We start from the raw sequence: 6,000 nt of genomic DNA on the forward strand, positions 1-6,000 counted from the left end.
GATGATCAAGATGAGAGTGATGTTGAAGTTGAAGACAACTACAACCTTGATCATCTCAACCACAAAGACAAGTTCATCATCATGAAGATAGTTGAAAAGAATGATGAGCTTGAAGAAGAGATTGAGAAGCAAGAGTAATCACTTCAAAAGCAAGAATTATTTCTCATCTCCAAGATGGAAGAACTAAAGGCTCTAAGTGAAAGGTATGAAAAATTGTCAATTGAGCATGCTTTAGTTACTAACTCCTCTTCTAGTGTTTCACAACTAGAGAAGGAAAACTTTGAGCTCAAGGCAAGGCTAGATGGACTATCAAGCAAGTATAATGTGCTACAAGCAAACTATGTTCATCTAAAGTGCTCTCATGAGGAAGTAGTAGAATCAAGCATCATGCTTGAGGTAGCTCATGAGGTTGTGATCACATTGGTAAAATTTTCTCAACCTCTTACACATTCACTCACTAGTACACCATCTCAATTAAGTATTTCTTGTACTAATGAGTGTGCTCCTCAAGCAAGCCAATCTTCGATTGAGCTAAATCTCATAGAAAACATAGAGCTCAAAGAAGAGGTGAAAAGATTAGAGAAAAATGTGATTCGGTTGAAGGGTAAGGAGAAAGCACAACCTTCTCAAGATAACCGTGATAACATGGTGAAGAAGCTTGAGATGGGTTCAAACCTTGCTTCCTCTAATGCCCAACAAAAGAATCACATTTCAAGCAAGGCCAACACAACCAAGAGCAAGAAACATGGAAAAAGGATGTGCTATGGTTGTGGATTGTATGGACATGAGTGGGCTATGTGTCCACACAAGAGTTGGGCCGACAAGTGTGAAGCGGCCGAACAAAAGGACTCAAACAAGTTGGTCAACCAAAAGAAAAGTGATGGACAAAGCGCTTGTCTCATGAGCAAGAAATTGGGGCATCCTACCAAGAAATGCCCATTGTACAAAGATGCAAGAAAGGAAGCCCAAATTGCAACAAGAAAATGCTATGAATGCAATGAGATGGGCCACAAGGTTGATAGATGTCCATACAAGCAAAACAACCATAGAGCAAACAAAGGCCGCATATGCTATGCTTGCAAGAGAAAGGGGCGCTTAAGCTATGAATGCCCAAATGGTAATACTCCTAAGCCAAACACATTTGTTTATAATGATATGCTTAGGAAGACCTCAAATGGAGTTAACACTAGCAAGGTGTTGTGTTCACCACAAACTAGTGCTAAAGACATTTGGGTGCCTAAGCACTTGTTGACTAGCTCAAAAGGACCCAACAAGAGTTGGGTACCAAAGTGTGCTTAGGTTAATGATGTAGGTACTTGGTGATGAGATGAAGGCTTCAGGGTGGTTGAGCAAGCAATTTGATAATATTCACTCAATCTATCAACCAATTCTTATCATAATCTCTTATATGGTTGACCCGAAGATAATTCAATGAATATATCATATATTTCATCTTCACCATTGGTAACAAGTACCTAAACCTTATAGGATAGCCACCTTGTTCGTTTTGTGTTCAATAGTTCACAAATAGGCATATTTGTGAAATATTGAAAGTGGCTAATTGAAAAGTATTTTATTTTGTCATATGATGATTTTAATGGCTCTCTACTAGAGCAATTTATTTGTTGAGATGCAGGGCATAAAATAAATACTATCACTAAAATGAAGAATCACAAGCAGCGGGTTATTTGCTTCTGTCCTGCACCTATCGGACGTGTTCGGTATTACTATCGTACATGTCCGGTATTACTATCGGACGTGTCTAGTATGAAGAGGGACAGAAAGCAAGTGTTTCTGTTCTACATATTCCGGACGTGTCCAGTATACCTACTGGACGTGTCTAGTATTGTAGGAACCAGAACACTGATAGGATTGCAACTAAGTCTTTGATCCATATATTTTCATATATCCTTAATTTACTCACAAGCTTGTGGTTTATCAAAACTAAGTGGATTGTGAGCATCTCTTAAACTCAAATTTAAATATGGAAAATTATTTGGTTGTGGTTCAAAATAGAAAATTGACTCCCAAATTCGTAATAGAATGAAGTGCTAGTTAAAAGTCATTTAAATTACTTAAAGCACTTATTTAGGGGGAGCTCAGTTTCTATTTTGCACCTTGTGGACTAATAAATTTATCTAGCACTCTTTGTAGTCCTTTGGAAGAAAAAGTGATTTCATATCTAGCATGATTATTTGGCAATTAAGGTCAACATAAAGATTATCATGCTATGTATCTTGTTAGTGGTATTCTTGTGGACTCAAGTCAAAGGTATGTTTTTACATACATGCATTTTAAGTGCATCTAAGGCCCTTTATATGTTAGAATGTGTATTTGTGTGACATAGGAGAGATGTTTTCAAAACTCATTACTAGCATATGTAGGTGGTGTGAATTTGAAAAACTATTTGAATCTTGGTCTTTGTGACCTAGCCTTGTCATGTGATAATTATAGCTCTCCTTGATTATTTGATTGACAAATTACACATGACATGGCTTTCTTAAGTCCACAATCTACTATGTCTCACAATCTCTCTCTAAAGTGATCAAAATCTATATGCCAAATATTTGGAAAAGAGAAGTGCTACTCATGGCATTTGGATAAGAAAAGTATTTACACCTTGTTTGGATCAAGGACATACATGTTTTTGGATCAAGAAATGATATAGAAGGGGATTGGAATTAAGTAAATGAAATTTGGAAAAAGATCAGCCAACCCGCAAATACCAGACGTGTCTGGTATGCCTATCGGACGTGTCCGGTATGAGCGGGGATATAAAAACAGCTGGTACCCCTTTAGCCCTAATCCTCTATCTCTCTTTTCTCTCCTCTAAGCCGATGCCGCCACCTCTGTTCCACCATATCGTGATTGAGTGATTCCACTATGAAAAGGAAGAGAGGGAGATTGGATCGGAGGAGATTTGCATCAAGATCGAAGACTCTGGGACTTGGATTTCTAATTGTATCTTCATTCACTCTCACAAGGTACCCTAATCCTGAACCTCATCCGATCTAAGCGGTTAGGACATGATTTTGGAATTCCTTTGGTAGAGATGCTACATTACCTGTCTAGAAGCAATGGCCAAAGTTTGGATTAGGATTGGTTGAAGATTGAGCAAAGGACCCCTGGTTAGGGTTGCTGTCCTCTCATACCGGACGTGTTCCGGTATGGGACATCAGAGCAGATTTTGTTCCCTTATTTCAATCTTCTCAGTGGTTGATTCTTAGGACTAAGTTTCATTGTCTATTGTGTTTTGTGAATCTTTTGACCTAGTTTGGTTGAGATGATTACAAAGCATAGGATAATTACTCTTATTTCTATGTTTCAGGCTAAAATAAGCTATATTTTGGGCATGTATCTAAAATTCCTTGCAAATCTTTGGATACAAGACAACAGCTATGAATGGGAGACAGGAGCCTAGGTCCAAGCATAGGCATGATCTAGCTTTGGAGAAACACAAGAAGGCAAGATAGGAAATGCATCCTAGATTCAGTCAGCAGGAGCAGGGCAATAGCAGGAGACCCTCTAGAGCCACTAGGGGTGCTCCACAGTATAGAGAGGGTGGTGATGGTGATAGCAGCCCCTCTTCTAATGATGAAACTTGGGATTATAGACTTGAGCACAGGAAAAGGAAGAGCACTGATAGAGACTTAGACAGAGAGTTAGATGATGGTGACAGCTCTGAGGAGATAGAGGAGGAGCAGTAGGCACCTCCAGTGCACCACCCAGGTCAGGGCATGGACTATGGCCTTCTTGAAGTACATGCTCCTATTTTACCCAACTATGTTGTTAGAGTCAACTACAAAGGAAAGGGTTTGACTATGAGAGCAAGAGATCAGAGGAGGATTAATCCTAGGGGTTTACCTAGGATTCAGTACGATCATTGCTTTCACACTATGTTCCATCTAGATTATTATACTAGTGTGATACTTGTTAGGAATCCTATGGTAGCCGAGTCTCAGTGGATAGATTGAAAACATGTTAGAGAGCTATGGAAGTCCTCCATTGACTATGCTATTGCCACTTGTCAGCGCATAGGTGTATACACGCACATGGAGTTTGTGCATGATTGGAACTCTGAAGTCATTGCATAGTTTTATGCCGCTCTATTTGTGGAAGAGGAGCTGAGGCATATGCATTGGATGCTTGAAGGCTAGTGGTACAGTGTTGACTACAACACCTTTGTAGCTTTTCTTGGCTTCTTAGAGGAGGGCCTCCAGAGAGATAGGATCCACACCGAGCAGGTGTTACCTCCTGAGTAGCTCGCCTACATGTATCCACCAGGAGGTGAGAGAGGAGTAGTGGGGAAGGTTCTAGGTCTTCACCCTACTTATAGATACCTGGACAGGATGTTTAGGAAGACTATTGACTACAAGGGTGGAGACAAGGGCAACATTGCAAATTATTCTAGGAACCTACTCCATAGGATGGCACCTGATGCTTAGCCATTCAGTGTGTTTGACTTTATTTGGTCAGAGATCAGGAGTGGGGGAGAGAGGCCCCTCAAGGGCTGTGGATTTGCACCTTACATCAAGTTTATGATTGAGAAGGTCACAGGACACACATTTGAGTATGACAAGAAGCATAAAGTCCTAAAGATTATAGATGACTTGATAGAGATTGGGGTACCTCTAGCTAGACCAGGAGGAGGAGGAGCAGCACTAGAGGCAGATTCACCTATAGGTGGTGCAGCAGCTGGATGAGCTTCTCCTCTACCACATGCTCCTTTACATTCTTCTTCACGATGCCATAGTCCTCCTTCTCCTATTCGTAAGATGTTCGGTGCTATCTTTGGGATGTGCAAGGACATACAGGACCTATCAGCAGAAGGAGAGGGAGGCTAGGAGGAAGGATACTTGACTTGGAAGTAGATTGCTTCTAGACTTGAGCTTGATCGTCCTAGGTCTCCACTATCAGATGAGGCAGCTAGTGAGCCTGAGACTGAGGAGCAGCAATAGGGCAGGTACGACATAGAGTTTGCTGAGTTCCTTCAGCGATAGTAGCAGGCTCCAGAGCACCGTGACACTTTACCACTACAAGCTCAGGTGCCTACTCACTCTCAGCCACATCCTAGTGTAGCAGACGAGTATGCTTTAGACTGGTGGAGTGACCTCATGGGTAGTTTCTATGACCCACCTAGTGCGAGTGGTTCTCATCCAGCCGATGATACACGCTCAAATGATGAGGATGTTGGTAGAGATGAAGATGAAGATGAGTGATCATAGCTTTCAGAGATAGCTTGCAGCCTCTTTGTCCTTAGTATGTCATTGTTGGACCTTTGTGGTGATAGATGACAAAGGGGGAGAGAGACTGATTAAAGCTTTAGAATAGTTTCATTTGCTTATCTTTGTACCTGAAGATATGTACTACAGGCTATAGTTTCTTGACCTTCATTAATATAATCTTTTGAGCTAGATTGTATCTTGTGAGAGATGAGACTCACTTATGCTTTATCAATGTATCTCTTGAGACATGATCTTTATTTATATATTAGTGGTTTGTGGACTTGAGAAAATGTGTAATGAGTGCTATGTGTGACATACATGTTTTATATTTATTTTCATAAGGACTATGCATGCTAGAATGAAAATATTTGTTGTGATGCCTTTATATTTATTCTTGTGTGATATATCTTGTCATATGCATCATTGTTTTACTTTGTCACACACACATGCACCCCATGGATGCAATGATTTAGGGGGAGTCTCCTATATGTTTTAGTATGTGCAATTGACATTTGAGGTCATTTTGCGAATTCTAATCATAAGCACATATTAAGGGGGAGCCTCTGATAAATCATTGAACCCAAAAGCTTAAATGTTTATATTCTTTTGTGAGCTTTAATCAAGTTGTCATCAATCACCAAAAAGGGGAGATTGAAAGTGCATCTAGCCCTTTAGTGGGTTTTAGACGATTGAATGACAACATGATTAAAGGTCTAACCCGTTTGCTAAGTGTGGACAGGTAATAGGTTATCTCACTAGTACTTAATGAAAGCCA

This window comes from Miscanthus floridulus, chromosome 8 (genome assembly GCF_019320115.1).
Source record: "Miscanthus floridulus cultivar M001 chromosome 8, ASM1932011v1, whole genome shotgun sequence".
NCBI lineage: Eukaryota > Viridiplantae > Streptophyta > Magnoliopsida > Poales > Poaceae > Miscanthus > Miscanthus floridulus.